The sequence below is a fragment of the Pongo pygmaeus genome, chromosome 14 (assembly GCF_028885625.2).
Source record: "Pongo pygmaeus isolate AG05252 chromosome 14, NHGRI_mPonPyg2-v2.0_pri, whole genome shotgun sequence".
Taxonomy (NCBI): domain Eukaryota; kingdom Metazoa; phylum Chordata; class Mammalia; order Primates; family Hominidae; genus Pongo; species Pongo pygmaeus.
The window spans coordinates 36,306,592-36,315,704 of record NC_072387.2 but is presented as its reverse complement, the minus strand read 5'-3'; the positions used below and the strand labels follow the sequence as shown (position 1 = coordinate 36,315,704).

The 9,113-nt window shown below is 48.6% G+C and overlaps 1 long non-coding RNA gene across 1 annotated transcript in view; it reads left to right on the top strand.

Annotated features, from left to right (window-relative positions):
* The window catches only part of LOC129011485 (uncharacterized), a 98,774-nt gene extending 98,331 nt beyond the window's left edge, over positions 1–443 (top strand). The window contains exon 5 of the long non-coding RNA XR_008493338.2: positions 1–443. This exon is cut by the window's left edge and continues 936 nt beyond it. This is a non-coding gene — a long non-coding RNA (uncharacterized LOC129011485).
* The last annotated feature ends 8,670 nt before the right edge of the window (positions 444–9,113 follow it).

Here is a 9,113-nt window from a genome sequence, read left to right as displayed (position 1 = left end):
TCCCTGCTTCCCTGGGACGGTTAGTACCTTCTCCTATGTTTCATGTTGACCATACAACTTTGCCTTCTTCCAATCTAGGTTTATGCCAGACATTGTGTCTGTTATTTTCCGTTTTTAAAGTGATATCTGGGCTGAGTGCAGTGGCTCACGCCTGTAATCCCAGCACTTTGGGAGGCCAAGGCAGGTGGATCACCTGAGGTCAGGAGTTCGAGACCAGCCTGACCAACATGGAGAAACCCCATCTCTACTAAAAAGACAAAATTAGCTGGGCATGGTGGCAGATGCCTGTAATCCCAGCTATTCAGGAGGCTGAGGCAGGAGAATCGCTTGAACCTGGGAGGCGGAAATTACAGTGAGCAGAGATCACGCCATTGCACTCCAGCCTGGGCAACAAGAGTGAAACTCTGTCTCAAAAAAAAAAAAAAAAATAAGTGATACCTGTGATATCTGGTCATATCGCATCAATTTTCATTTGAGGACCTGCCCCTGCCCCACTCTCAGTCTCCTGGATCCTGGAGGGGTTGGTGACCTGGGGTCATGGTCAATGAGAGTACTGCTCCTCTCTGCCACTTCGTTCAGGTTGGGGGTAACATGTAACAAAGCGGAACCAATAAAGTACATTTTTACTGGGGCTAATTTTTCCTCATGTTAGAGTTGTTAAGCTAATAAGAAGTAATCCCAGAAAGGCTGGTGGTCTTCCTTTACTACCAGTTGTAAGAACCTGACTAATTACAAGCTCCACGAGGACCATGCATTTTTTTTTTTTTGTCTTGTTCAATGTACCCCCAGGGTACTCTGTTTACTGGTTACTACATCCCCAGAGCCTGACAGTGAAACAACTCAGAGAAAAACAAGCTAAGAGATATCACTGTCTGACATCATCATTGGAGCAGCTGGATACAGCTATGCCTGAAGTTGTTAAATTCGTTTTTATGCTTAGGTCTGTATTGGTCTTCTACCACTTGTAACTCAAAGAGTCATGACCAACACAAGCAAGTGTTGACTCAAGTTTCTTGAGAACTTTCCTGCAACAGCACAGTGACCTTGGGGGCCACAGTGGTCTCCCCAGGGCCTTAACATACCTCCTTTCTTTTCTAAAGTTTCTTAAGCTCTGTGGCTTACAAACCCCTTGATAGCAATAATGCGACTTTCTCTGTGTTATTTAAGTGTTCCATAGCTGCCGGGCATGGTGGGTCACACCTGAAATCCCAGAGTTTTCAGAGGCCAAGGTAGGTGGATTACTGGAGGCCGGGAGTTCAAAACCAGCCTGGCCAACATGGTGAAACCCTGTCTCTACTAAAAAGACAAAAAAAAAAAAAAAAAAAAAAAAAAAAGCCAGGCATGGTGGCAGGTGCCTGTAATCCCAGTGACTCAGGAGGCTGAGGCAAGAGAATTGTTTGAACCTGGGAGGCGGAGGTTGCAGTGAGCCGAGATTGCACCATTGCACTCCAGCCTGGACAACAGAGTGAGACTCTGTCTCAAAAATAAATAAATAAATAAAAAATAAATGCTCCATAGCTTTTCAGACAGGACTGGCTTCACAGTGGAAGCCTCAGGAGATACTGGGTAATCGCTGCACTGGGAGGCCAGGGTGTAGGACTGCTTCTGCCTTTCTGTGAACTCTGTGAACTATACTGTCTGGTGCCTAGCATGGTTCCTGGAGTATGCTATGTGTTTAGTAAATACTTGTTGATGGAATGAACAATATAAAGTGCACAGATCCCTTCCAGATCTCCTGAGAAAAGGAATGCTGGAAAGTATCTGTATCCCTGTAAGCCTCTCCTCTCTCTTCTTTCGTCTTGTCTCTCCTTTCAGCACGACGTTTCCCCCGATCCTCTTTGTCCAGCTTCCTTGGAGTTCAGTGGCTGTGTGGCCCAGGTGTGAATGCCTTTGTCCTGGGGGCATCACATAGGCCTTTTGACCTGTCTGTCTGCTCCAGGCTGGGAGTCTCCTAAAGTCTCCTTCCCAGTATCTTATTCAGATCTGACTCTCCAGCATCTTGGGGAATAGCTGCCTAACAGAACACTCAGAACAAATGCTCTATGCATGAATGAGTGGTGGTTTCCTAACTCCAGCCTCCTGCTGCTCCATCCCAACCCCTCGCTTCTGTGAGAGGGTCCCTCTTCTGGAGAGATGAAGCTGGTCTGCTCTGATCTCAAAGACAGAGCAGTCCCCGGCCCTCTCCACCCAGCTGTCTGCCCCTCCTGTCAATATTACCAACTTACCTCTCAGAGTTCTCCCTGCCACCCCACCCACTACGGCCAGTAAAGCTGAGCACTGGCCCCTGCTAAGTCACAGCTAGGATACTCCCCTCCCACGGGAGTGAATACCTATTATTGTGGCACGGAACTGTCCCTGGCCCAGCTGGTTGAAATGTTTGCTGCAGCTCCATGGGCTGGCCTGGGGGGTGTTTTTTAAATTGTTGACAAAGCTGTCTTTTTTTTTTTTTTTTTTTTTTTTTTGAGACAGGGTCTCGCTCTGTTGCCCAGACTGGAGTGCAGTCGCACTATCACGGTTCACTACAGTCTCTACCTCCTGGGATCAAGTGATCCTCCCACATCAGCCTCCCAAGTAGTTGGGACTACAGGCTCATGCCTCCACGACTAGCTAATTTAAAAATTTTTTTGGTAAAGCTGGTCACTTTGTTGCCCAGGCTGGACAAAGCTGTCCTTAAGAAGAGATAGCACAGGGATTGCAAGTGAAGAAGTGAGGTTTCAGCCACACCCATCCATGCACTGGGAGGGAGCCCTTGGCCAAATCATGTCACCTCTCTGGGTTTCTGCTTCCCCAGCTGGAAAACGACCAGGGCTTGGAAGAAGAGATGAGCTCAAAGGCATTTTCCAACAACAAAGCCCTCCAACCTTTTTCTAGTTTTCTGAAGAAGGGATGTGCTTTCATGTGCTTAAGGGGTACAGAAGGTGGGTGGGAGAAGCCGCATCACACAGGGATGCCCAGGAAGGCTCAGCCTGGTCCTACCATCTTACTGAGGAGTTCTCACAGTGATTCTTGGGGCAGGTCCAAGCAAGCACCAGACCCAGATGGTTCTTACTCCAAAATGGATCTCAAAGTCCACCCACTTCACACTGCCACAGCTCAGACCACTACATTTCGAAGCTGAGTGACTGCAACTGCTTCCTAACTCATTCATTCGCTTCTGCATTAATGCATTGCACTTCTGCTTGTCTCAGGGCACTGCACTGCGCTTACACAGTGTCCGGGACAGGTCTCCTGCCTTCACCAAGCAATGGTCTAATGTCAGTGAAGGACACAGACAAATATCCAATTAATCTTGTGAAAAGGACAAAAGAGAATGTAATGTAAAAACAAAAAATGAGGGGGCAAAGAGCTATTTAGGCAGGTGAGGAGAAAACATATCAGCCAAGATTCGAAGAATAAGAAGAAAGTGACCAGGAGGAAAGCCCGGAAGGGTGTTACAGGCAGAGGGAACAACATGTGCGAGGCCCCTGAGGTGGGAAAGAGAGAGACCAGCCTGGCTGAATGAAGCAGAGTGAGGGAAGGAGGGAAGGCGGGAGCGTGGAAGTGGTGGGCCTTAGTCAGCAGGTGGGCAAGGAAGACTTGAAGGCCACAAGAAGGGGTTTAAAGTTCAGCTATGATAAAAATCCTGGTAAGAGTTTGTTTTTTGTCTTTTTGAGACAGAGTCTTGCCCTGTTGCCTAGGCTGTAGGCTGGAGTGCAGTGGCGCAGTCTCAGCTCATTGCAACCTCCACCTCCCAGGTTCAAGTGATTCTTGTGTCTCAGCCTCCCAAGCAGCTGGGATTACAGGCATGCGCCACCATGCCTGGCTAATTTTTGTATTTTTAGTAGAGACGGGGTTTCACAATGTTGGCCAGGCTGGTCTCAAACTCCTGACCTCAAGTGATCCATCCACCTTGGCCTCCCAAAGTGCTGGGATTACAGGCGTGAGCCACCGTGCTCAGCCTGGTAAGGGTTTTAAGCAAGGCAGAATCTAAAAAATAAGTATATTCCGGATCACACTGGCTTGAGGGCATGGGAGTGAGGAGACAGGTGAAGAGGCTGGATAAGCCAGGAAAGAGGGCAGTGGCTGTGAAGAGAGGGGGTGAAGAATAGATCCAGTGCCTTTTTAGGAGGTGAAATTGGTGGCCTTGAGGATGGGGAGTGAGGGGGCTGGGAAGGCTGACTCCCACTCTCTGGCTGAAGAGACAGGTGAAGAGGTGGTGGCAGGAATCTGCCTGGTGTGGGTTCCCAGGGCTCAGGGAAAGGGGAGGCCCGCGGGAGCCTGAGCCATTCCCTCTCCACTCTAGCCATAGAGGCTTTCCTCAGACCCCACCTTCTCCATGAGGCTTCCTGTGACAGCCTTGTTTAATGCTGCAGCAACTGCTCCACAACACTTTTTCTCCCTTAGGAGTCTATAATTCCCCACACTCCCATAGCATTCACCACCATCTATAATAAATAAATGATAAGTAACCGTGCATTTTTTTTAGACAGGCTATTGCTCTGTCACTCAGGCTGGAGTGCAGTGGCATAGTCATATCTCACTGCAGCCTTGACCTCCCAGGCTCAAGTGATGCTCTAGCCTCAGCCTCCCCAGTAGCTGGGACCGCAGGTGTGCACCACCAGGCCCAGCTAATTTTTTTTTTTTTATTTTCTGTAGAGATGGGGTCTGTTGCCCAGGCTGGTCTTGAACTCTTGGGTTCAAGGGATCTCTTATCTCAGCCTTCCAAAGTGCTGGGATTACAGGCGTGAGCCACTGGCCCAGCCGACTTTTGCATTTTTAGGTGTGTTGTTTATTGCCTGTCTCCCTGTACCAGAAGAAGAGTTCTAGGAGGAAGGGCTTTGGCCTGTCTTACTCCTTGTTCTAGCTCCAGCACCAACAGCAATGCCTGGCACTTCATTGGTCATCAGAGATGTGCTGAATGAATGAATGACTCTCACTTTGGGAGTCCTTAGCACGTGGTAGTGTTGAAAGCCAGGGACTTAAGAAAGTGTGAAGAAAGGAGTAGAAGAATCCAGGACCAGGAAAAAGGGTAAGTACAGGAGAGCCAGTGAAAGAAGGGAGGGAGATCCCACAAGGCAGTGGACACCGTGAGCAGATGTCCTCATGGAGGCTCAGAAAAGGGGAGGCAAGAACGGCTCTGCCCCGCAAGCTGCTGTCCAGCTACAGTGATATTTCCATGGCTGTCTGGTCATGTCATTTGCCAGCCTGACACCCTCTGTGGCTTCTCATGGAACCCAGAGGATGCCCGACTCCTCCTGTGATATTTGTTCTTACCTTTCTGGCCTTGGTTCTTCAAGCTTCCCTCACCCTGCCTGCTGCACCCTTGGCCACCAGGGAATTCTTCAGCCCTCCCTCATGCTGAACTAATTGTGACTTCCTGAAAGTGCCAACCTCTCTTCTGGACATTTCAAATGCTTTTTTTGTCTTCCTAGAACACCTTCATCCTGTCCACCCAAAACTCTTCCCCGGCTGGACTCCTAATCCTTCTCCAGTGCTCAACTGAGACTTCCTGCAGCCGAGCGAGCCGGTGAGCTAGGCCGGGGCTATGGACTCCGCCTGTGCATGTGTGTGTGTGTCGGGGGCGGGTGCACACTCCCTACTCATCCCCCATCATAGCACTTTGCAAAATAAGTTTTGTTAACTGTTAGCAATGTACTGGGCATTATTCTAAGAGTTTCCTTATATTACCTCTTTAATGATCCCTATAACATCTGGAATGCAGTGACACTATGTTCCCCGCTTTACAGATAAAGTAACTGGAGGCAAAGAGAAGTTACACGGCTGGTGAAGGTCACCGAGCAAGCCGGCGGAAGAGACTGTGTTGTGCCCTGGGGGTCGGACTCTCTGAGTCCACTCTCTGAAGACTTAGGTAGGCTTGCCTCTCATTGCCAGCTTATTTTCTCCAACTAAGTGTTTCTTCATGGAAAGTAATTTTCCTCTCTCAGGGCCATTTGGCACTAGTGAGTGGAGGCCAAGGATGCCGCTAAGCATCCTACACAGGACATCCCCTACCATACAGAATTGGCCCCAAATGTGGACAGTGCCAGGGTTGAGAAACCCTGCTCCACCTAGACTGTGACCCATGAGCGTTTCCTCCCCCACATTCTCTGCAGACTCTAAACATTGAAGTGCTCCGGCTCCCACAGCCTTCTCCTCTCCTCTATCTCATTCAGGCCAGGATTTCCAGACTGGCTCTTCTGTTGACTCTCAACTTGATATCTCACATTCTCAAGGATGATCTTTTGACCTCCACAGTATGTCTGAGTCTGCTGCCCCTTGTCACCTGCACACCAGGCTGAGCAAATCCCAGCATCTCACTCTGGATCATGGAGACAACCTTTCGGCTCTGTCCCACCCATGCTCCCTGCTACCATCCATGGTCCACCCTACAGCTAGAGCCATCTGTCCAAAGCATGATCCCAAGAGCATCTGTCCCCTGCTGAAACCCTCCAATAGCTACTCATCCTGCAGGCATGACCTCCAGCCCCTCCAGCCTTCGAGGCCCTACCTAGGTCTGCAATCGCCCTGGCTCATGCTCCCTCTTGGGCGCTGTCCTCCTTTCTGCTTTTGTAGTCCCAGGGCTCTTTGTGCTTGCCCCTCCCCATGGCCCTGTCCTTCCCATCGTTTTGGTTAATCTCAAGTATCCTCTCAGCCTTGCCAGATTGACCTGTCCAGCACCCTGTCTTCCCTTCCCTCTAGGGTTCATCTACAGCAAAACGATCTGCCATTTCCATATTCTGCAGCTGTCGCTTCTCCCTGGAGCATAGCGGCTTGAGACCAGGCTGCCTCTCCTGTTTCTGCTAAGGTCCTGCCTGGCACGTAGCAAATTCGCAGAAATACTTTTAGGAACATAACTGAACTGGAAATTGTGGCAAGAGAAGTCTGTCCTTGTGAACCACCAGTCTCCTTCTCTTACCTGCTTCTTCTCATGAAGAACTCTTCTCTCCCTTTTTGTTCTTATTTTCTTTCATTTCTTCCATCAAAGCTATGAATGCCTATATCAGTTGCCTGTTCAACAACTCACCTGGGTGTCTTAAGAGCATCTTCAACATGGCCAAATGGAACCCTGGAATGATACTCTATTCTTCTCCATCCTGACATCTCCTCACCAGCCTTTTCCGCCTGAGTAGATGACAAGACAATTAACCCGGCCCTCAAGCCAAACACATACTAGAACCCCAGGACTCTACTCCCTTCCTGACATCCAATCCATCAGCAAGTAGTGACTTCAGCCTCAAAATATATCCGAATCACTACCCACAGCTACCAACCTAGTGCAGGCCACCACGAGCTCTGGATCACCACTGTCACACCCTACCTGGCTAGTGCAGGCCGCCATGATCTCTGCCCTGGACCACCCTCGTCATGCCCTACCTGGCTCCCTGCTCCTGGTCTGCTTGCTCTGTACCCTGTCCTCCTTAGAGCAGCCTGGGCAATTGTTTAAAAGCACCAATCAGGCAGGGTGCGGTGGCTTGTGCCTGTAATCTCAACACTTTGAGAGGCCGAGGTGGGCAGATCACCTGAGGTCAGGAATTCAAGACCAGCCTGGCCAACATGGCGAAACCCTGTCTCTGCTAAAAACACAAAAATTAGCTGGGTGTGGTGGCGCATGCCTGTAGTCCCAGCTACTCGAGAGGCTGAGGCAGGAGAATTGCTTGAACCCAGGAGGTGGAGGCTGCAGTGACCTGAGATAACACCATTGCATTCCAGCCTGAGTGATACAGTAAAATTCCGACTAAAAAAAAAAAACAAAACAAAAAAACACCAATCAGATTATTCTCTCCTGTCTGTTAATTAGCCAATGGATAGTATTTATTTAAGAGTCATGTAGTAGCCCTCTTGGTGATCAGATCGGCAGATCATAAGAAGGGTAAATAGTGTACAATAAACCATTTTGAGAGAGAGAAAGACAGACCATATTCACTTAACCTTTATGACAGCATATTATCATTGTTCTATTTTATTATCCATTATAGTTGTTAATCTCTTGCTGTGCCTAATTTGTCAACTAAACCTTTGTCATAGGTACGCATGTATAGGAAAAATGCATACTATATATGGGGTCCAGTACTATCTGCAGTTTTAGACATCCTTGGGATGTTGGAACGCATCCCTTGAGGATAAGGAGTGACTACTGTACCGTATATAAAATACCCATTTCCTTTCTTCCTGTCACATGCCATGGCTGCCTATCATTAGCTTGTTCATTTATGTGCTTACTTGCTTTTGAGGTCTTTTGCCCCCACTGGTATGAGAGCAGTGACCTTGTCTATTCTGTTCACTGCAATATGCCTAGAACCGCTGGCCTAGAGCATGGAAGGAGCTCAATAAACCATGTTGGGTGAGTGAATGTGAATTAAGAGGGTTTTAGGGTTGAGGCACTGCCCCTGGCAGTACTGTTTGCCTATTTATTTATTTATTTATTTATTTATTTAGGAGGCAGGGTCTTGCTCTGTTGTCCAGGCACAATGTTGTACAGTGGCACAATCATGGCTCACTGTAGCTGTGAACTCCTTGGGCTCAAGCGATCCTCCCACCTCAGCCTCCTAAGTAGCTAGGACTACAAGCACACACCACCATGCCTAGCTAATTTTTTTAAAAAACATTTTTTGTAGAGATGGGGTCTCACTATGTTGCCCAGGCTGGTCTCAAACTCCTGGACTCCAATGATCCACCCACCTTAACCTCCCAGTGCATTGGCATTGGGATTACAGGTGTGAGCCACCATGCCTGGCCTTATTTACCTTTTAAAATAGGGACTTTTGAGGACGTTTTTGCTTAAGGAGACTGAAGCTATTAAAAATCTCCAAAGGTCCAGGGCCTTAACTGTTTACAAGGCACTTGCCCATATGATGACTCATTCATTCATTCATTCAATAAATACTCATCACGTTTCTGCTATGTGCCAGTCACTTGCTGATGGGGTGGTATTTGGGGTGAGTCCTTGCAGCTCATCACCACAGACCCAGGGGCCATTGCTTGGCTTCTCCAGAGCTGGCTCTCAAGGCCTGTTGCTGAGGTGGAATGCAGTACCAAGCTCAGAATATTTGTGTCCTGACAGCTACTCTGGTCTGTGTGCCCCGGGGTAAGTTGTTTCCACCTCTCTGCACTAAAGCTCATGTGGAAAACAGAGA